This window comes from Pan troglodytes, chromosome 14 (genome assembly GCF_028858775.2).
Source record: "Pan troglodytes isolate AG18354 chromosome 14, NHGRI_mPanTro3-v2.0_pri, whole genome shotgun sequence".
NCBI classification, from domain to species: domain Eukaryota; kingdom Metazoa; phylum Chordata; class Mammalia; order Primates; family Hominidae; genus Pan; species Pan troglodytes.
In genome coordinates, this window is record NC_072412.2 from 70346370 (window position 1) to 70370571 (window position 24202).

General features: G+C 33.2%; 1 long non-coding RNA gene across 1 annotated transcript in view; it reads left to right on the forward strand.

The window, feature by feature from the left end:
• The window catches only part of LOC107968064 (uncharacterized), a 103868-nt gene that overhangs the window by 15105 nt on the left and 64561 nt on the right, over positions 1 to 24202 (forward strand). The gene's annotated exons all lie outside the window — the stretch shown is intronic.

The window sequence follows — 24202 nt, forward strand, 5'->3', positions numbered from 1 at the left end:
CCACAGTATTTATTGGTAATCCAATAAAGAAACAGATGGTGAGAATGTGGAGGTCAAAAGGGCACGTTGTGTTAAGCACATGATTTACAGCTGTGATGGCTTAGTATTTATGTGGAACATGTGCTGCTACTTGAGATAATGGGAATAGGAGTCTAGGAGCCTAGAAGCAAGGAGACAGCAAGCCTAGACACATTCCAGAGGATATTATGCAAGCCCTGCCTCAGTTTCCCTCCCAACACTCAGCTTTTTCCCAACAGCAATTGCACTAAGAGTTAGCACTAGAATGAGACAAATAAAGCAAGAAGGAAATGCGCAACCAAACCAGGAAAAAAAACAGTGTAAGTGAAATATCACAAATTGTATACTTCCTATCAGTTTTTACTATAATAACTTAAAGACTGTCGTCATATTTTTATCTGTGTAGTTTTGTAAACATACCTATTCTATAATATTAGATACAGAATAATCAGGTACAATCTATCTTGCCTATTTTGTTTTATATATTAACTTGTTCATTTTTAATTTTTATATCTTCTTTATAGATATAAGTATTAAGAGAGAGGGGAATACATTATTTTGCTCTAATTACTGTAGAAGTGTGCCTGGTGGAAGAAGCAATTGTGAATGTTAGTCGAATATGCAAATAAATAAGGAAAATATTATGACTTTTGTGCTTCAGAGATTATGGTATTGTGTCAAGGTATAACGTTTCCAAGAACCTATATTTAAACAGCAAACAATAAACATAGTAACAATATAAACATATAAACAATATAAACATAGTATATTTTACTATATTTAAAATATAGTAAACTATATTTAAATAGCATCCTTTAAATGTTTTTCTAACATAATAAGCAAACATAAAAAAACATGTTTCAAGATTACACAAGGTAGACATATAAATGAAATTCAAATATTATAACAATCCTTAATAAAATGGCAAAAAATTATGCTATTATTATGACACTTGTTTATTTTCAGACATAAGAAAACATACTTGACTTAATTTTCTTTTAAGTGCATACTTGTGAAATAAAGCTAAATATGTTAAGCTAGAAATATCATTAACGTAAATCATTAAAATACATTTTATTAGCCTCTTTTAAAGACACTATATGTTTCAAAGGACTTAGTGATATTTGGTGTTGCTTAGCAACATGAGCTTTGGAGCAATACAGACCTGGGTTCAGATTCAAGTCCTGCAATATTTATGTAACTTTGGACAAAATATTAAACCTTAAATAGCTTCGATACAATTTTCTATAAAATAAAGATAATGTATAACTTTCTGAATAATATATGAGATTGTACACAAAAAATGTTTAGCATTTTGCTTATTTCATCACTATTGTTATTATTACCATTATTAATAGCAAAAGCTTTGATATGAGTTTGTTAACATCTTATTTTATATGAAGAGTTCAAAAAGTTTTCCTGTGTTATCTGCCCTATCTGGAAAATGATACTTGGAATCTGGGGCTATGCACTGTGTAAAAATTGACCTTATGAAGAGTGTGTATCACATTTCTCCAAGTATTTGTTTATTCATTATTTTAACAAATAGCTTGAGCAATATCTGTATGTGAAAAGCTTGAAGTTATGAAAAATGCAATGAATTGAGGAAACAATAAAGAGTAGTAGCCTTAGCAAAGAAAGGCAAGTTAGTGAGTCTTGTAGTGTCTAAGATTCAGGAGCTTGCCATGTATTGAAAATCTTGAATGTCAATAAGGATAAAATACAGAGGTGCAGTAATGAGAACATTATGAGTGAGATCGTATTAATCATGTATAACAAAATCATATTAGTAGAGTGAATATGTGAGAAAAGTAGAGATGTGATATCAAAGCAGAGATACCAAGTTAAGGAAATCATCTCCTGTACTTTTTATTTATTAGATTATAAGATTTCTTCCTTTTTTATCACTTTGGATTTATTTTTTCCCTATTTAAAATTGATACATAATAGCTGTACTCATTTATGTGGTACTTGTGATAATTTGATACAAGCATACAATGTGTAATGATCAAATCAGGGTAGTTGGCATATCCATAACCTCAGACATTTATCCCTTGTTTGTGTTGGAAACATTCTAAATGTTCTATTTTACCTATTTAAAAATATACAATACATTGTTGTTCACTGTGGTCACCCTACTATGCTATCAAACATTAGAACTTATTCCTTCTCTCTAACTGTATGTTTTTACCCATTAACCAACCTCTTTTCACCCCCCTTCACCCTTCCCAGCCTTTGGTAATTATCATTCTACTTTGTCCTTCATGGGATCAACTTTTTAGCTCCCATATATTAGTGTGAGCACATGTGATATTTGTTTTTCTGTGCCTGGCTTATTTCACTAAACATAATGCTCTCCAGTTCCATCCCTGTTGCCGCAAATGCCAGTACTTCATTATTTTCTTATGGTGGAACAGTATTTCACTGTGTATATATACCACATTTTCTTTATTCATTCATCCATTGATGAACACTTAGATTACTTCCAAAGCTTAGCTATTGTAAACAGTGCTGCAACAAATATGAGAGTGCAGATATCTCTTTGATATACTAATTTCCTTTCTTTGGGGTATATTTCCAGCAGTGCGATTGCTGGGTCACATGGTATTTCTAATTCTGAACCTCCATACTGTTTTCCATAGAGGTTGTACTAATTTACATTCCTACCAACAATATGCAAGCATTCTCCTTTCTCTGCATCCTCATTAGCATCTGTTATTTTTTGTCTTTTTGATAATAACCATTTTAACTGGGATGAAATTTTATATATGTGTGTGTGTGTGTGTGTGTGTGTGTGTGTATATACACACACATATTTTTTTTTGAGATGGAGTCTCACTTTGCCACCCAGGCTGGAGTGCAATGGCGTTATCTCAGCTCACTTCAACCTCTGCCTCCCAGGTTCAAGTGATTCTTCTGCCTCAGCCTCCAGCATTGCTGGGATTACAGGTACCCACCATCTTGGCCGGCTAATTTTTATATTTTTAGTAGAGACGGGGTTTCACCATGTTACCCAGACTGGTCTTGAACTCCTGACCTCAGGTGATCCACGTGACTTAGCCTCCCAAAATGCTGGGATTACAGGTGTGAGCCACCATGCCCAGCCTGAAATGATATTTCATTTTGGTTTTGATTTGCATTTCCCTGATGATTAGTAATGTTGAGCATTTTTTCATATACCTGTTGGTCATTTGTATGTCTTCTTTAGGGAAATGTCAGATCTTTTGCCCATTTTTTAATAATTAGATTATTTGTGTTTATTGCTATTGTTTGAGTTATTTATTCTGGTTATTAATCCATTACCACTTTTATTCAAGATAGTACTGGAGATACTTAGCCAGAGCAATTAGACAAGAAAAAAAAAAATAAAGTACATGCAAGTTGGAAAGAAAGAAATCAAATTGTCCTTGTTTGTAGACAACCTGATCTTATATTTAGAAAAAACTAAAAACCCTTTCCAAAAAAATTACTTTTAGAACAGATAAATGAATTCAGTAAAGTTGCAGGATAAAAATTAACATACAAAAATCAGTAGCATTTTTATATGCCAACAGTGAACAACCTGAAAAAAAAATCCAGAAGGCAGTTTCCTTTACAATAGCTAAAAATTAAATCCCTCGGAAAAACAATAACCAAAGAAATGAAAGATAGAATTAAATTATAAAACATTGGTGAAAGAAACTGAAGAGGATAATGAAAAATAGAAAAAAATATCTAATATTCATGGATTAGGGGAAGGATTAATGCTGTTAAAATGTTCATAGTATCTAAAGTGATCTAGATTCAATGCAATCTCTATCAAATGACATTCTTCACAGAAATAGCAAAATTAATCCTAAATTTCCTATACAACCACAAGAAAACCCCAAATAGCAATCCTGAGCAAAAAGAATAAAGCTGGAGGTATCACATTACCTGACTTCAAAACATACTACTAACCTATAGTAATCAAACCAGCATGATACTGGTATGAAAAGAGACACATAGACCAATGGAACAAAATAGAGAACCTGGAAATAAATTTATGGCGTTAAAGCCAACTCATTTTCAAGAAAGGCACCAGGAACTTACACTGGGGAAAGGAATATCTCTTCAATTAAAAAGCTAGTAAAACTGGATATCCATGTGCAAAAAAAGAAATGAAACTAAACCTCTGTCTCTCACAATAAACAAAATTAAATTGAAATGGATTAAAGCCTTAAATGTAAGACCCTGAAACTATAAAAGTGTTATAAGAAAACACTGGGGAAATGCTTCACAGCATTGATATGGACAAAGATTTCTTGAGAAGGACCTCAAAAGCACAGGCAACCAAAGCAAAAATTGATGATTGGGATTACGTCAAACTAAAAAGCTTCTGAACAGCAAAGGAAACAATTAACAAAGTGATACAGCTAACATAATGGAAACACATTTGCAAGCCATCTTCTATACTTATGTAAATCCCCAGTTGTATCATATCCATCTTTCTGAGAATAGAAAATACTTACTTAGAGTTTTTAAAGATCTGGATCTAGTGAAAAGTAAATTATCACTCTAAACAGTCATATATTTGTATATCTCAGGAAAACTTTTTTGAAAGAAAATTGGTACACGCTCACAATTTATTATTATTATTATTTTTTTTTTTTTTTTTTGAGGTGGAGTCTCACTCTGTCACCCAGGCTGGAGTGGAGTGGTATGATCTTGGCTCACTTCAACCTCTGCCTCCCGGGCTCAAGTGATTCTCCTGCCTCAGCCTCCTCAGTAGCTGGGACTACAGGGATGCACTACCACATCCTGCTAATTTTTGTATTTTTAGCAGAGACATGGTTTCACCATGTTGACCAGGCTGGTCTCGAACTCCTGACCTCAGGTGATCCATCTGCCTCAGCTTCCCAATGTGCTGGAATTAGAGGTGTGATCCACCACGCCCCATCTGAAATGTTAAAATGTAACTTCATTAGCTCTGTATTTGAGGGTTAGACAATTGCTAATACTTATTGTGCATAGTAGTTTTCTTTTTCCATTTTTTTTTTTTTTTTGAGACGGAGTCTTGCTCTGTCACCCAAGCTGGAGTTCAGTGGAGCAATCTTGGCTCACTGCAACCTCCGCCTCCCGGGTTCAAGCGATTGCCCTGCCTCAGCCTCCCAAGTAGCTGGGATTACAGGCACCTGCCACCACGCCCGGCTAATTTTTTTGTATTTTTAGTAGAGATGGGGTTTCACCCTATTAGACAGGTGGTCTCAATCTCCTAACCTTGTGATCCACCTGCCTCAGCCTCCCAAGGTGCTGGGATTACAGGCATGAGCCACTTCACGGGGCCTTTTTTTTTTTTTTTTTTTTTTTGAGACAAAGTCTTCCTCTTTTGTCCATGCTGAACTGCAGTGGCTAGATCATAGCTCATTAGCTCATTACAGCCTTGAACTCCTGGACTCAAGTGATCCGCCTGAGTCCTCCAAGCAGCTGAGACTACAGGCATGCACCACTACACCCAGCAAATTGTTTTTTGTTTTTTGTAGAGATGGGATCTCACTATGTTGCCCAGGCTAGTCTCAAACTCTGGGTTCAAGCAATCCTGCTGCCTTGGCCTCCCGCAGTGCTGAGATTACAGTCGTGAGCCATTGCTCCTGGCTCCTATTTTTCAAAATGGAAAAACCAAAAAGACCATTAGAAATTTCCTTTCAGAACATGTGAAAATACTCTTGACTCTTACAAATGGTAACCAGAATAAGTTATCCATCAAAGGAAGTTACTATGGTGAGCAAATTCCCCTCTTTGCCAGAGTTCTAAAGGAGTCTCAGAAGGGGAACTTCATGAGAAGATACTTGAAGAGTCTTTGTATCTAGATTCAAGTAGTTTAAAGTAGATTATTTAAAGCTGAAGATTGATTGGAATCAGACAAAATTTAAAAGATATTAGTTTAGGAATTGTGGACATAAGGTTAATGTCTTAAAGTGAGTCTTTATTGATAAACTGTGGTTTGACTAGCAAGCTACTTGCTCCTGTGAACAAATGGTTTGATCTGTATTAATAGTTTGGAAGTTTCTACCCTTTTCCAAAAAAAAAAAAAAAACAGTGAAATTATTATTTTATACATTATCTTCCTGGTTAATGATTTCTTAGAATAATGATATATTCCTGTTGACCTATGTGGTCTTTTTTCTCAGTCTTGTTAATTAAAATATGTACATGAAGGTGGTCTTTGTTCTTTGAGTCCATTCTTTTCATACTCATAAGTCTGTTCCCAGTCTTTTGTAATTTAAGGGCTCTAATAGAAAAAAGAACTTTAAATAATTTGAATGTGAAGCAATAAGAAGGGTAAGCCTATAGTTAGTATGAAGTAAGAATACCATTAATTTATAATGAATGCTTGGATACATTCAGCAGTTTTATTAGTAGCAGACTAATAAAAAATATTTTTACACACACAATGTAGTAGCACTTGTGAAAGTTCTCTGTCACTACAGCTGTTAATTATATTCTGCAACAAGACATAGTATTTCTTTTAGATAAAATGATAAAATGATTTGATTATAACCAACAATTATTTGGTAATAATCTTATCTTGTTAAAATACAAACTACTTGCAATTTGGAAACAAATCCAGGAATTTAATTAGAAATTGGAAGCCTTTGAGGGATATAAAAGATTTACTGTTGCTAGAATATTGAATGAAAATGCAGGAATGTTTGAGATTTTATAATTTCAGGAGCAGGTTGGTGATAGAAATAGTTTCACTTAAAGCTGATTTTGTTTTTCAACTTGTTTCCTCTTCCTGTATTGCTACTATCTGTACACATGCAAATCACCCTATAATCAAAAAGAATTCCCTTCCATGTACTTCTTGTTGTAGATCACAGAGAAATGACACACAGCCCTTGCCTATCATTCACATACTTCAAGGTCCAAAGCTGTTTCTGCATTTCTTCTATTATAAGTGATGCAGTTGGACCCTGTAGTCCACAAAATTTGCTGGGAAATTACATGATGAAAGTACCACATTGCTGTCATAATGCAAAATTTATTATCTTAATGCATTCTGCTTAGTCAATCTTATTAAACAACAAGAATTGGCTGTACTCAAAAAAGCTTTCTAATAGTCTAATGACAAACGTTTACCTCTTCTCTTCATATCTCAAACTTATAACACCTCCCCCTAGTTCCACACATGAAACTATTTCCACATCTAGAAACAGTTAATGTGTCCACGAAGTTGTGTATGTGTGGTCTGATATGTTAAAATTTGCTTCTTCGCTCTTACCACACTTTCTTTTTTTAATATTTTTTCTTGCTTCCACTAGTGTAACACAGCCCTCCCTGTGCTTTGAAAGGAAGTTAAATTCTTCAAAATATGATACTACCTTTTAGAATATAATTTTCAAACTATATACTTACATACAGATACTCACGGTGAAATCAATTACAGATTGTGGTTTTAAACATCTCAGACTAGGCAGCAAGTGCATCAGATCGTCACTCTGGTTCTGTTATTTAGACAGAGACAATAGCAGAGTTCTCACCAGGAGGATAAGAGCAGCTTCTACAGACACATGAATGCTAAGGAGGCAGCAACATTCTTTTGAGTTTAAATGTGTTTTTCATCTCTGATATACAGCAGTCTGGAAATCCCGTGACGCTTTAATTATAATAATTATTATTATATGAAAATAGGGTTAGAGAAGAATTGTGTGTTTGGCTAAGATGCTGGAATACAGGAGTGGACCTTTTGATTTTAAAAAAAATACCCTTTGGCTGCTTGTTCTAGATACTTTGTATTTACATTTTGGTAGTTCTCTTCATTCCTGTTGAATGTGGCTAAAAGTATATGAGTCTTTAAAAACGAGAGTAGATCACCTAGTTTCCCAAAAGGCTAAAAACAAATTGGGGAAAGAGCGCTTGCTGAGAGGGTATAAAGGCTAATCCAATTCTTCTTTCTGTTCCTCTTGAACTTTGAGCAAAACTAGAGGACCAAGGTTAGCTTTTTCTCTACCTGAGTGAAGTTAACAATGCAAAGACAAATTTGAATTACTCTTTGTAATCAACTCGTATGATTACTGTGAACAGGAGAAATAATAAATACCAGGCAAGACAAGATCATAGTAACTGCAGGGCTTTTCACCTCCCCTACTTTTTAAGATCTTTGAGTCAAGCGTGACTCTTGAGAGACTGAAATGAAAAATGAAAGAGAGTGAAAGAGAAGGAGGTCACTGGCCTCAATTTCTTTAATTAATTTGCTTACCATGAAAACGAATTAAGTGGAAATGACTGACAAATCTTATTTGTAAATGCTTTCGATCTTGTTCATATATTTTTGTTTTGTTCTAGTTTCTTTGCCCCTTAATGTCATGATTTCATGTGATTACTAATTGAATATCTGTGCACTAAAACCTTACATCATAGAATCTTAAGATTACCAGGTTGCTGCTGTTGCTTGCTACTGTATATTTGGCATGGCACATGTATACATATGTAACTAACCTGCACAATGTGCACATGTACCCTAAAACTTAAAGTGTAATAAAAAAAAAAATCTGTAAAAATACCTAGTAATTGAAAGGCCATTAAAATAATCACTTAACATTGAACTTTCAGAGCTATACAATTTTCTGTGTATATAACTGAATAAAGACAAGTTATAAAAAAAATAAAATAAAATAAAAAATAAACACATTGGTCTATTAACACCTACTAATAGTTAGACTAAATATACATATTTGGGTTTATTAAAGGCATTTTAAATTTCTTCCTCTTTGAAAATACCCAGATTTATGGGAAGCATTCATTTGGGACATGTGTGGCATAAAAATATTTAACCAACTGAGTATCTTGATAGAAATGACTTCATAGTGCTTAAATTTATTTGGTAAGTCTAGCTACCTTAAAATATATGAAGTATCTGTAAGTAAAGTAATGCACCTAAATATTTACAAAAGAATTATTAGCCAACACCTTAGTAGCAGTTATTTAGCACTACTAAAATATTAAGTCTTGGTAAAAACTCTAAATAACCTGAATGATCTGTTGAATTATGTAAAAATATAAAATGATAAGAAACATAGATATAATTAATTTTTAATGTCACTTATTTAAATGTCTACATTTTTTTTCTAATGTTTTATCCAAGCATCTCTCATTATCTGAGAAAAAGAATATTGTGCCTCTATCATGTTAATTTATTGCTATCAGTCATCCATTTGAAATTGTGAAAGAAGTCAGCATAAAGGAAGGCAAATTCTGGCTTTTCTTCTTTCATGCTTCATGGACCCTGAAACTGTCCCGTCGTTGGTCATTCATTTCCCATGCCTCAGATCCTGCTTTTTAAGAGATGAATGAACTCATACTGACATAATTTATTCTCTCTGAGTCTCTATGTAAAACCATGTACTCTCAAGTCAAAAAAAGGTACAGAACAACATTTTGCACTAATAATAACAACAGTAATATTATTTTTATTTTTTAAGGAATTTATCAGAGGAAAAATGCCTGCACTAAAATATATATCCTTAGAAATTCTAGAATATCCTGATCTTTAAATTAACTCTGAAACATACATTCCAACACAACTTTTTTACAAAGGTGGCAAATTTAAACTCAAAAAGTGTATTGTTATAAATAAAACCTACAATTTTATGTTGAAGGCTCAGGGTTCAATATGCAAATGCACAACTTTAGGTCCCCAGAGATTATGCAACTTCTGCTGATCTGACACCAAGGTAGCCTAGACTTAAATTTGAGGTTGCTAATAAGTAGGAGGTGACAACGGATAAGATTTATTAAATCCTTCAGTTTCAGTTCCCCCATTATAAGATTCTTTGATATGGTGATTTTTAAGCATTGTACAATGTACATTTAGGAGATAAATTTTATTCCTTCACATATCCATCATTAGACAAATACCAAGGTTGATAGAAGGCCGGTATTTAAAACAGAGCAAAATAAAACAACACCAAGTTTTTGTTAGGTCATCAATGGATTAGGCAAAGAGAACACAAATTAAAATTGTCAATCTTATAAGCATTTCTTTATAAGTCACCTTCATTCATTTGAATTTCTAGGTAAATCAGATTTTATCTCTTAGCTTTATTCTTTTTACAAACATATGTGTATGTACTAGGGCAAGTTCTTTTTTCCAAAAAATAGTTTGAAAATATATTGTCTTCCCAATTGAATGTATTTTTTTTTGCTAGTTGTACTTTGCAAAATAATTTGTCTATGACCTTTTCCTTCCATGATGTGCATTTTTTATTTTCTGACAGTACTTTAACAAAATCTTCAATATCTTCCACAAATGGATTAACATGGACAGTAGGATAAGATAAAATAACATATCATAAAATGTTTATATCAGGTACTCCCTAAAGCACACATACACACATATAAACATGTACATACACAAATACATACAGATTCAAATGAGAATATACAACTTGCCACATTGGCTATGAATTTTTTCCAGTAATACCTCCAAAACCCAAAGATATCTGGACCATGATGTCATAATCTGTAAATAAATTTGCCAAAATTGACAAATGGGACCTAAGTAAACTAAAGATGTTAAAGTTCTTCATAGATTCTGGATATTAGATCTTTGTCAGATGGATAGATTGCAAAAATTTTCTCCCATTCTGTAGGTTGCTTGTTGACTCTGATAATAGTTTCTTTTGCCGTGCAGAAGCTCTTTAGTTTGATTAGATCCCATTTGTCAATTTTGGCTTTTGTTGCCATTGCTTTTGGTGTTTTGGTCATGAAGTCTTTGCCCATGCCTATGTCCTGAATGGTATTGCCTAGGTTTTCTTCCAGGGATTTTGTGGTTTTAGGTTTTATGTTTAAGGCTTTAATTCATCTTGAGTTAATTTTTGTATAAGATGTAAGGAAGGGGTCCAGCTTCAGTTTTCTGGATATGGCTAGCCAGTTTTCTCAGCACCATTTATTAAATATGGAATCCTTTCCCCATTGCTTGTTTTTGTCAAGTTTGTCAAAAATGAGCTGGTTGTAGATGTGTCATGTGATTTCTGAGGCCTCTGTTTTGTTCCATTGGTCTATATATCTGTTTTGTTACCAGTACCATGCTGTTTTGGTTACTGTAGCCCTGTAGTATAATTTGAAGTAAGGTAGCATAATGCCTTCAGCTTTGTTTTTTTTTTTTTTTTGCTTAGGATTGTCTTGGCTATATGGGCTCTTTTTCAGTTCCATATGAAATGTGAAGTTGTTTTTTTCTAGTACTGTGAAGAAAATCAATGGTAGCTTAATGGGAATAGCATTGAATCTCTAAATTACTTTGGACAGTATGGCTATTTTCACAATATTGATTCTTATGATCCATGAGCATGGAATGTTTTTCCATTTGTTTGTGTCCTCTCTTATTTCCTTGAGTAGTGGTTTGTTCTTGGAGACCCACAAACAGACTTAGACTCCCACACAATAATATTGGGAGACTTTCACACCCTACTGTGAATATTAGATCAATGAGATGGAAAATTAACAAGGATATCCAGGACTTGAACTCAGCTCTGAACCAAGCAGACCTAATAGACATCCACAGAGTTCTCTACCCCACCCCATGGAATATACATTCTTCTCTGCACCACATAGCACTTATTCTAACATCGACCACATAATTGGAAGTACTCCTCATCAAATACAAAAGAATGGAAATCATAGCAGCCTCTCAGACCACAGTGCAAACAAATTAGAACTCAGGATTTAGAAACTAACTCAAAACCACACAACTACATGGAAACTGAACAACCTGCTCCTGAATGACTACTGGGTAAATAACAAATTAAGGCAGAAATAAATAAGTTATTTGAAACCAATGAAAACAAAAACACAATGTACCAGAATCTCTGGGAAACAGCTAAAGGCATGTTAAGGGGGAAATTTATAGCACTAAATGCCCACATCAGAAAGCAGGAAAGATCTAAAATTAACACCCTAACATCACAATTAAAAGAACTAGAGAAGCAAGAGCAAATAAATTCATAAGCTAGCAGAAGACAAGAAATAACTAAGATCAGAGCAGAACTGAAAGAGAGGGAGTCACGAAAAACCCTTCAAAAATCAATGAATACAGGAGCTGGTTTTTTGAAAAGATTAACAAAATAGATAGACTGCTAGCCAGACTAAACAAGAAGAAAAGAGAGAAGAATCAAATAGACACAATAAAAATGATAAAGAGGATAACACCACTAACCCTACAGAAATGCAAACTACTATCGGAGAATACTATAAACACTTCTATGCAAATAAACCAGAAAATCTAGGAGAAATAGATAAATTCCTGGTCACATACACCCTCCCAAGACTAAAACAGTGAGAAGTTGAATCCCTGAATAGACCAAAAACAAGTTCTAAAATTGAGGCAGTAATTAATAGCCTACCATTAAAAAAAGCCCAGGACCAGACAGATTCACAGCCAATTTCTATCAGAGGTACAAAGAGAAGCTGGTACCATTACTTCTGAAACTATTCCAAACAACAGAAAAAGAGGAACTCCTCCCTAACTCATTTTATGAGGCCAGCATCATCCTGATACCAAAACCTGGCAGAGACACAACAACACACAAAAGAAAATTTCAGGCCAGTATCCCTAATGAACATTGATGCGAAAATCCTCAATAAAATATTGGCAAACGGAATCCAGCAGCACATCAAAAAGCTTATCCACCACGATGAAGTCATCTTCAACCCTGGGATGCAAGGCTGGTTCAACATATGCAAATCAATAAATATAATCCATCGCATAAACAGAACCAATGACAAAAACCACATGATTATCTCAATAGATGCAGAAAAGGCCTTCAATAAAATTCAACACCCTTCATGCTAAAAATACTGAAAAAATTAGGTATTGATGGAACATATCTCAAAATACTGAGAGTTATTTATGACAAACCCATAGCCAATATAATACTGAATGGACAGAAGCTGGAAGCATTCCCTTTGAAAAGTGGCACAAGACAAGGATCCCCTCTCTCAGCACTCCTATTCAACATAGTGTTGTATTGGAAGTTATGGCCAGGGCAATCAGGCAAGAGAAGGAAAAAAAGGGTATTCAAATAGGAAGAAAGGAAGTCAAGTTGTCTCTGTTTGCAGATGACATATTGTATATTTAGAAAACCCCATTGTCTCGGCCCAAAATCTCCTTAAGCTTATAAACATCCTCAACAAAGTCTCTGGATACAAAATCAATGTGCAAAAATCACAATTCCTATACAACAATAATGGACAAAGAGAGGGCCAAATCATGAGTGAATTCCCATTCACAGTTGCTACAAAGAGAATAAAATACCTAGGAATACAACTTACAAGGGATGTGAAGGACCTCTTCAAGAAGATCCAGTCAGCTTCTAATGTTTAAATTATTTAATCTTTTTACCTTTTGTTTTTCTGTATTTAACATAAAATTTATATTTATAATTTTAATATTTAATCAATTGACTTTCATCTATTCTTATTTTATGTATGTCTTATAAAATTATACCTCATAACTCAGAATTACAGAATTTATCTTATTTCCATATATTTCAGTGAAGAAAATTAATATTTTGTAAATGTACTTTTGTTGTTGAAAAAAATAATATTTGTAAGTTGCCAAGAGTTTAAAGAATCATCTATGTTTTTTCTCATGTACACCATAAGTTCATGGCCCTTTAAAAAAAAAACAAACTGTATTTTGCTTTGTTTCCTTGTGATAGTTTAAAAGAATTTGTAAAGAACCCTTTGGCGCTTACACAGTTTGATCATATTATTATCTGCTGTATTAATGCTTCTTTACAGCACTGCATAGCTACATCACATTATGTTCATTTATATAAAGTATAGATTCTTTTCTCAAATTTTGACTAAAGCTTTTCTCTATGGTTAACTTGAATAGTCAAGTCAACACTTTTGGAGTGTCTGTTGTGCTCAGAGCACTGTAATACCTGCTGCAAATACTAAGCCTAACTTGATTAATATAATATTGTTGAAGAGATAAAACATTTATACATGCATTTGTTTGGTTGTTTTATAGCTCAAGAGAGTTCATTTTCAGAAGTGCATAGTAAAATAGAATTATTTTCACAGAAATGGGTAAATCTCTCTTACCTGCATGGATTATGGGATATGCATAATTCTAAAAACTCATTTTAAACCATTTACATTTCAGTTTGGAATATTTAGTACTATTTGAAGCTGTAGAATAAATAATCATCTGATATATATTTTGCTCGAATTAAAGCTAGAATTGTCTGCCTTGTCTGGGAAAACTTGTATTACAGACAAAGGCAAGGATGTTCTTTGTGTACTGAAGGAAGTCAACCTAGAGAATTAAAAATTCAGCATGAAAATAAGTAGGTATGTCCCCTCATTTACGGTTTAATTGAAGAAAAGACAAATTATTAACACAGCTGGCTTGGGTGCACTGATAATAATCAATGTTGCAATTATACCGGCTAGATGACAATTTATAGATTGCATTTCCTGATTTGCCATTTGCCATTATGTTTGTGCTATTTATCAAAAATCTTATTTTCACAAAGCTCTTGTATATATAAAAAACTATAGCCTGCCCTGTTTCTAAATCTAATCCTACAAAGTAATATACTTTCCAAAAACTTAACTGTTTTACATATTTATGAATTTCTCACAGGCGCCCTAAGGGATTCATTTCTCAATTGTGTCGTAAGACACAACAGTATAATGCTTGGCTTATTTTCCCATTCCCATCAAATATTGTTCTACAGTTACACGGTGTTTTCTATTTGTTGTTGTTTAGAGCAGACTGAGGATGTAGCACTGACCCAGCCTGCTCAATGTGCAGGACTCATGCCTGCAAGCACTGGGACTCATAAGACTTATCACTGTCGGTTTCTGTGTCATATCAGCAAGCTCATCTGCAGAAATACATTCTGACTGAGTAACCCTGAGGTAGACAATGCTTAATTCTCCATTTCAAAACATTCCAGGAATGGAAAAATGATTCAGCTGAAAGGCATTCGCCCTGTCAGCACCCTATTATCCTAACACAGTGTTTACTCTGTTACTGGTTTCAGTTATCCCTACACAGTTTGATAATCATTTTTGAAGCCAGCCTGGTGTATAACTTAGCACTGGTTCATAGCATGTTTATGATTGGTTTTAACATGATACCTATGGATTCACATCTATCTTTTTGCCTACTTTGTCTATTCTCTAATTTTGAGAAAATATACTTCAAAGAATGTAATTGAAGAAAAATATTGAAAATTAAAAGTATATGTTAAAATATTCTAAAGCTTATTTTAGTAATTACCAATTAGCAATTTATTGAAATTAACATATATGCACACATACAGACACACAAAGAGAGAGAGGGAGAGGTGCCATCAACAGTGTGTGTTTGAAAATATGTAGAAGTGTCTGTAAGATATGATGTAATTATATTAAGGAAGCATATTAAGAAATTCAATCTTTCTTGAAAGTGAAATAATCAAATTTACCATATAGTGTTCTACACTTCCATATATATTTATAAGATATTCTATGAAAACAAAATGTATACATATTTAATATAAAATAAAATCTTTATTGAAAAAATGTTTTTTTCATATTAGCTTAAAATGACAGCTATTTGGAAAAAAAAAAAAGCCTAAAATTTCAGTAGGCTTAATATTAACGTGGCTTTAAAATTATATTTTCTACATAAATCTAGGGAATATATTTTATATACTATAATATTATAAAAATATCAACATTAATATTATATTTTCTTCTTGGTCTTCATGATAACCATTAATAACTTTAATACAAATATATTGGTTTGAATTATTTTTAATTTCATAATTTAATCAATGAATACATATTTCTTGTTTGTACTGTATGTCAGATACTTTCTTTAACATAATGTGCTTTGTAATTTTAGAAAAATAGTATCAAAGTCATAAATACATTAGTGTTAATACTAATATATTTGCTCTTTTATTCTTTTCTAGTTGGATCTCTTTTTAGTAACTTTCAGGGATGAAACTGCTGAAAATCTGTTGTACACCATGCCAAAATGCTTTCAGGGTTCATATGTAATAATGGGCTTTAAAAATTGTCTTTGTGAAAGTTTATTTTTGGTCTTGATTGTATATAGTTTTTTTCTATTTCATATATTTAGAACATTTTAATGTAAACATATTTAGAAAAAGATCTTCTCAGTTGATTTTATGTTTGATTTGAGAATTATGCCATGATGTGTGCATTTGAAGGCTATTTGATTCGATAATATACATATGTTTCTATTTACGGATAAATTTTCCTTCTGGCATGATTTGCATTTAAATGAATTAAATTTTTATAATCATATATGCATATGTATATGCACCTATATATATATCCATACATGCATAATTATTTACATTGTTTATAATCATAATCATGTCTATGTCTATACATGCATATGTACATGTATGTATGCATGCACATATGTTTGTGTGTCTTAGGACTGCCATAAACAAATTACTACATACTTGGTAGTGGTAAAAATCAAGTTTAGCCTAAAGGTGCCTCCTTACATATTTTAAGTTTGGCCTAAAGGTTTCTCTGTACATTGTGAACTATAACAAGTGAAGATGTAAACAGACTGTAGCCTATACTTGTGCCAATCAGTGAGTTTTGACCAATCAAATGTAGCCAACTGTTCAAACAGTGTTCAAATAAGCCATACAGCGAGCTGTAACCAATCTGGCTGTTTCTGTACCTCACTTCCGTTTTCTGTACTTCACTTTCCTTTTTTTGTTCATAAATCCTCTTCCACCATGTGGCTGTGCTGGAGTCTCTGAACATACTCTGGCTTGAGAGGCTGCCCCATTCGCGAATGGTTCATTGCTCAACTAAATGCTTTTAAATTTAATTCGGCTGAAGTTTTTCTTTTATCATACTTAGAAGGACAGTTCTGAAAGCTAGATGTCGGAAATCAAGGAGTCACTAAGGTTGGTTTCTTCTTAAGTTTCTGAGGAAGAATCTATCCCATGCCACTCTCTCAGCTTCTGGTGGCTGCTGACAATCTTTGGTGTTCCTTGTCTTATCAACACACTTTTCAATCTCTGCCTCTGTCTTCACATAGCATTCTCCCCTGTGTTTCTGTGTCTCTCCTTAAGAGGAGAGACGATATGATACAAGATCATGATATGATTAAGTAATATCCAGTAAACAGCCCACACTGATCTAATATGAGATCCCCATCTTAAATGAACTCGTTACTACAAATTCCCTGTTTCCAAATAACATCACATTCACAATTACTGTGGACAGGATTTCAACAAATCTTTCCAGGATACTTAGTTCAACCCACACTGTGTGTGTATACATATGCCTATACACATGTATATGTACAACAATTCACTTTAATAATAAATAACAAGTTTTCATTTGTTGCAAAAGTATGTGTCATTACAAACTGTGTTATTTACACTGCTTTAACTATTAAGTAAATACTAAATCAGTACTAAATTGGTTATGTCAGTGTTTCAGAGCATTAGATCTTAAATAAATTTTGAATACAATCAATTAAAAATAATACACAATATTTTAACATAAAGTTGATGAAGTAGAGAATTCTGCAATATTTGAAATTTTAGAGAATGCCAATTAATTGCAAACATTAGTTTTAAGACTAGGTGGATACCTAGCATTCATGTAATGTTAATCTCTAACTTTAGAACATGTCAAATTATAATAAAAACTTATATTTTATTTTGAACATAAAAATAACATTATTCATGAATACAGTAGACTAATAGGACTAAACAGAATGGCCTGAAAAAGCTCAGAAGTATCATCACCCAATTCAAAAGTAAAATAACTTACTTATAGGAGGCCAGGCATGGTGGCTCATGACTGTAATCCCAGCACTTTGGGAGGTTGAGTCTGGAGGATTGCTTGAGAGTCCAGCAGTTCAAGACTAGCTGGGCAACATAGTGAATCCCCATCTCTACAAAACAATACAAAAATTAGACAGGTATGGTGGCATGCACCTGTAGTCTCAGCTACTTGGGAGGCTGAGGAAAGCGGATTGCTTGAGCCCAGGGAAATTGAGGCTGCAGTGAGCTCTGGTTGCACCACTGCACTTCAACCTGGCTGACAGAGTGAGACCGTGTCTCAAAAAAAAAAAAAAAAAAAAAAAAGAAAAAAAAAGAAAAAGAAAACATAAATAAATAATATAACTACATTTATAAAGTTAGGTTATAAAATAATAAAACATGCTTTATCTTTCTCCAAATCTCTACAAACAATATTTTTGTTTATATTCCAATATTAGTAAAAAGGGTGAAGAGTAACACTGAGAAGACCTACTCTTAAACTCTTGTTAATGTCTTTCTAGATATGATTTTTATTATGAAAAATTTTACACATACAACAATGTTGAAATAATTTTACAGTGAACACTAATACATCCATTATCTAGATTCTATGAATAATATTTGCTACATTTATTTAATCACATGTATATCAATTTGTCTTCTATCCATCTATCAACTTTGTTAATTTTTGATGCATTTCGAAATGAATTGTGAATCTTTGTGTATTTCCTCCAGTACATCTTTATGATAACATTAGTCAAAGGTCAATATTTATTACTGTTTTCTGTAATTTGATATAAAGTTTTCATAAAATGTCATGCACAAATAGTAAATATATATTTAAGTTTTGAATACATTTACTCATAACCATATCTCTACAGGTGTATAACACTATCATCACCCTAGAAAAGTTCTTTCTAGAAATAACATATAATTTATATAATATATAAAAAGTTCTTTATATATGATGGATACATTTCCTTATTAAACACATAATTTGCAAATATTTTCTCCCATTCTGCCTGTTGTCTTTTTTACTTTTTTGATCCTGTCTTCATAATACAAACATTTTAAATTTGGATATAATTCATCTTTTTTTCTTGTGTCACTTGTGCTTTTGGTGTCATATCTAAGAAACCATTGGCTAAACCAAGTCAATAAGATTCTTATAGTTTTGGCTCTTACATTTGTAACTGTCAACAATTTTGGTAATTTTTTGTGGCTGATGTAAGTTTGGAATCCAAGCGATGCTTTTGCATACAGTTATCTAGGTGTCCCAGCACTAGTTATTGAAAATACTCAATAAATTACTTTGGCTTCTTTGTTAAAAAGTCAAATGACCATAAATGTATGAATTAATTTCTGGAAATCTTGACCTATCTGTGTGTCTTTTCTTATAGCATACCACGTTGTCATTATTAGTCTAGTTGTATAGTAAGTTTTGAAATAGGGAATTGGTGTCTTCCAAATTATTTATTGTTTTTCAAAATTATTTTGTGTATGTATTTGCATTTACATAGGAATTTTAGAATGATTTATGATTATGGAATATCGATTTCTTTAGATATTTTATTTCTTTCAACAATATTTTGTGGGTTTTTTTTTTTTTTTTTTTTGACCGAGTTTCGCTCTTGTTGCCCAGCCTGGAGTGCAGTGGCGCAATCTCGGCTCACAGCAACCTCTGCTTCCCGGGTTCAAGAGATTCTAATGCCTCAGCCTCCCGAGTAGCTGGGATTACAGGCATGCGACAACACGCCCAGCTAATTTTGTATTTTTAGTAGAGATGGGGTTTCTCCATGTTGGTCAGAGTGGTCTCGAATTCCGAACCTCAGGTGATCCACCCACCTCGACCTCCCAAAGTCCTGGGATTAGAGGCGTGAGCCACCATGCTCGGCCCCTATTTTGTGGGTTTTAACACCTGGATTTAATTTTCTGGATTTGGCAACGCTACTGGGAGAGAATATGAAAAAAGTGTGACGAGTTATTTAAAAAGTATAAATAGGCCTGGCGCGGTGGCTCACGCCTGGTGGATCACGAGGTCAAGAGATCGAGACCATCCTGGCCAACACGGTGAAACCCCGTCTCTACTAAAAATACAAAACTTAGCTGAGCGTGGTGGCAGGTGCCTGTAGTCCCAGCTACTTGGGAGGCTGAGGCAGGAGAATGGCGTGAACCCGGGAGGCGGAGCTTGCAGTGAGCCAAAATAATGCCACTGCACTCCAGCCTGGACGACAGAGCGAGACTCTGTCTCAAAAAGAAAAAGAAAAGAAAAAGTATAAATACTGATAATTTGTACCTAGATTCTAAACTCACTTTTGCAACTTACCCTGCGAGTCTTTTAGCTTCACTTTGCTCCCTTTACATCACCGGCAAATGAGGAAGATAATGCCTGACCTCACTTTCTTTACAGGAATGTTGTTAGAATAAATGAGGCAATGCACACATAAACACAGAGCATACTGGAAGACAAATAATCTATAAAACTGTAGAATCATCATCATTATTATTATAGACAGAATTTCTGAAAAGTCAGCAGGGTGAATATAGTAATTTCCTACAAAGAAGAAAATAAAAATATCATTACAATATGGATTTAATGGCTTTGTCTTTTATTTTATTCAGCACAGCATAAGAATATAGATGTACCTCCTTTGGTTTATTATAAAGGTGCATTGTTTTCCATTTCATGGTACCTTTATGCCTTTAATCAGAATCTAACAATATGTATGTTATTGTACATACATTTCTTACATTTCTAAAAATCACTAAAGACTGATTAGTCATAGGTGCCAGATTTTTTTAATTATACATTTTCACTATATACATGTATGTATACACATGTATATAGTGTGCATCTTTGTGCATCAGTTTTTCAGTGTACACTTTAACCCTAGGAATAATATATCATGGTTCATATGCTTAATATAAATATCAGTGTCTTAGTTTTTTACAACTTAAGTTCCAATGACTTCTTTGTATAATGAAGAGATTAGATACAATTTAGTGTTTTCATTTTAAACAATACATTTTGGAATAAACAATGGATAACTATGAACAAGTCGGTCACTTTCTGTAGGATTCTTTATTTGATATATTATGGAGTTAGGCACAATTATGATTAAGCTCTGTCCACATTCCAATATCTTTGAAATATGCAGAGTATTTAAGGTACAGAGGAGAATGAAGAAAAAGACAATTCTAGGATCAAGTTATAGAATATAACTGATAAATATATGTTTCAAAGAAAATCTTGCAAGTAGAGCAATTTTCAAACTTTAGTTTTCTAAAGTATTTAAATTATGTAATACCACTACTTAAATATCTGTTTTTGGTTCCCTTTAATTTTTTAAATAATTTCTACAAAATATTAAGTTTAGCATGCAGCTTATGAAATAAAACATATATTTTATAATAAGGCCAGAAACAGGTAATATTCTTTAAAACAAATTAACTATGAGTGAGTAGTTTTATCTCAGCATAAATTTAATTAAAAATACTCCAATGAATTTTCGTTATGGTTGAAATTATTCTTTTAATTATTGTTATCTAATTTAATTTTAGTCTATTTTTTAAAAAATAGAACTCAAATACAGCTGACTCTTGAATGACATACGTTGGAACGTGTAAGTTCTGACTTAATTTGCAGGTTTTTTTCCTTAAAAGTTATACCAAGTGTTCCTGCCTCTCCTAACTCCCCTTTCAACTCCTCCACCTCTTCTGCATCTGCCACCCCTGAGACAGCAAGACCAACCCCCACTATTTCTCCTACTCCAGCACCTACTCTAAAATTAAGACTTTTATGATAATCCACTTCCACTTAATAAATGATAAATGTGTTTTATCTTATGACTATCTTAATAACATTTTATTTTCTCTAGCTTATTTAATTGTAAGAATACAGTATACTAAACTGATAAGAACAGATACTACACTTGATCTTAGCCAAAAGACGAAGGATATGAACAGACACTTCTCAAAAGAATACATTTATGTGGACAACAAACATATGAAAAAAAGATCATCAATGGTCATTAGAGAAATGCAAATCAAAACCACAATGAGATACCATCTCACGCCAGTTAGAATGGTGATTATTAAAAAGTCAGGAAATGACAGTTGCTGGTGAGGCTGTGGAAAAACAGGAACACTATTACACTGTTGGTGGGAGTGTAAATTAGTTCAACCATTGTGGAAGACAGTGCCATGATTCCTTAGAGATCTAGAACTAGAAATACCATTTGACCCAGCAATCCCATTACTGGGTATATAGCCAAAGGATTATAAATCATTCTGTTATAAAAACACGTGCACACATATGTTTATTGCAGCACTATTTACAATAGCAAAGACTTGGAACCAACCCAAATGCCCATCAGTGATAGACTGGATTTAAAAAAAAGTAATACGTATACACCATGGAATACTATGCAGTCATAAAAAATAATGAGTTCATGTTCTTTGCAGGGACATGGATGAAGCTGCAAACTAACACAAGAACAGAAAACCAAACATCACATGTTCTCACTTATAAGTGGGAGTTGAGCAGTGAGAACACATGGACACAGGGAGGGGAACATCACACACTGGGGCCTGTCACTGGGTCAGGGGGCAAGGGGAAGGAGCGCATTAGGACAAATACTTCATGCATTCAGGGCTTAATACCTAGATGATGGATTGATAGGTGCAGCAAACCACCATGCCACGTGCATACCTATGTAACAAAACTGCACGTTCTGCACATGTATCCTAGAACTTAAAAAAAAGAATACAGTATATATTTCTTATAATATACAAAATATGTGCTAATTGTTGGTTTTTTGTAAGACTTCCAGGCAAAAATAGTTATTAGTAGTTAAGTTTTCTGGGAGTCAAAAGTTAAATGTTGCAGTGTTTTGGTGCCACTAAGTTCACATTGTTCAAGGGTTAACTGTGTATTATAATGACAGTCTCATATACTTAGAGAAATTGCAATCTGTTTGCTTATAAGTATTATAATTGCTTGATAAACCAAATGGAGCTTTGGCTTTGTTATAGTTTATAAATTTATTTTCCCCAAGCCTTTAAAACCAACTGTATTATTTTGTTTTCATGTACAAAGGCATTTAATAGTTTGAAGCTAATGTTTCATATTTGGCTGCCCTTGTCATAGTCCATCCATCATATTCCTTTCAGTAAGACATAATCTGATTTTTGTTGATGAACATGATTTGAGATACAAGAGCCCCATCTTATGTAAAAGGTCAAAGATAACCAAAGTACAGTGAAGATTTTGAGACTAACGACAAACAAAAATCCTTTGTCATGGAGTAATTAGAATATGCAATAGAAAAAAACTTTATTTTCCTCATACTGTTTGTTCTCAGTTTTATTTATAAATAAGTGTTTTCGTTAAAAAAGAAAAATTTGCAATAAAGCCATTGAATGTTATATGCAATAATGGCTGCGGCTATATCCACAAAATTCTTTGACAGGTACAAAAACATTTTTTAAGGCAAGGCATTTTGCTTAATAGTGAATAAATTTGTATTTACATGTAAACAATGTTTGTCCTGCTGGTAAGTGCTTCAATAACCTATAAACTTCATTTTGTATCCTCTTTATTTTATGGCAATTTCCAAAGGCTCTCCAACCATAGGGTTTCAGAAAAATTTATTAAAAACCTTTTGTCTCTACCTTCAAACACTACCATTTTTGCCATTGTTACTACTTCTTATTCACTTTCTCTCTTCTTGAGGCATAAATTTCATTGTTACTTATTAAAATAGTCCTGTAACCAACACTAAACAAATTTTAGTACTTCTTAATCATTTATTAAGGGAATTGATATTACTGAATTCAGAATAAGGGGAGAAACCAAAAATAGAAAAAATAAAATATCATGGACTTGAATTATTCTATCAATATCTTATTTTTTCTTTTAGTTAACGTGGAAGATAAAAGATCACTGCCTCCATGGAACATACTGTTCATTAATTTTTATTTCTGTCTCATTCATTAAGCATGCTAGAGCAAAGTACCATCGACTGGGCATCTTATAAACAACAAAAATTTATTTTTTCACATTTATGGCATCTGAGAAGTTTAAGGCACTGGCAGATTCAGTGTCTGGTGAAGGTCTGTCTTCTGGTTTGTACATGGCCCCTTCTAGTTTTGTCCTCACATGGTAGAAGGGAAGAACTCTGATCTTTTTTCCATTTACAAGGGCTCCACTCTCACAACTAGGTCATGAGAGAGGAACCCTCGTGAATGGGACCTCCAAAGTCCTCACCTCCTAATATCATCTCTTTCAGGGGTTAGGCTTTATCATATGAGTTTTTAGGGGACACAAGCATTCAGTCTATTAAAAATACCTTTATTTTCTTAATTAAGATTTGGAGTAAAGTTATAGATAACTG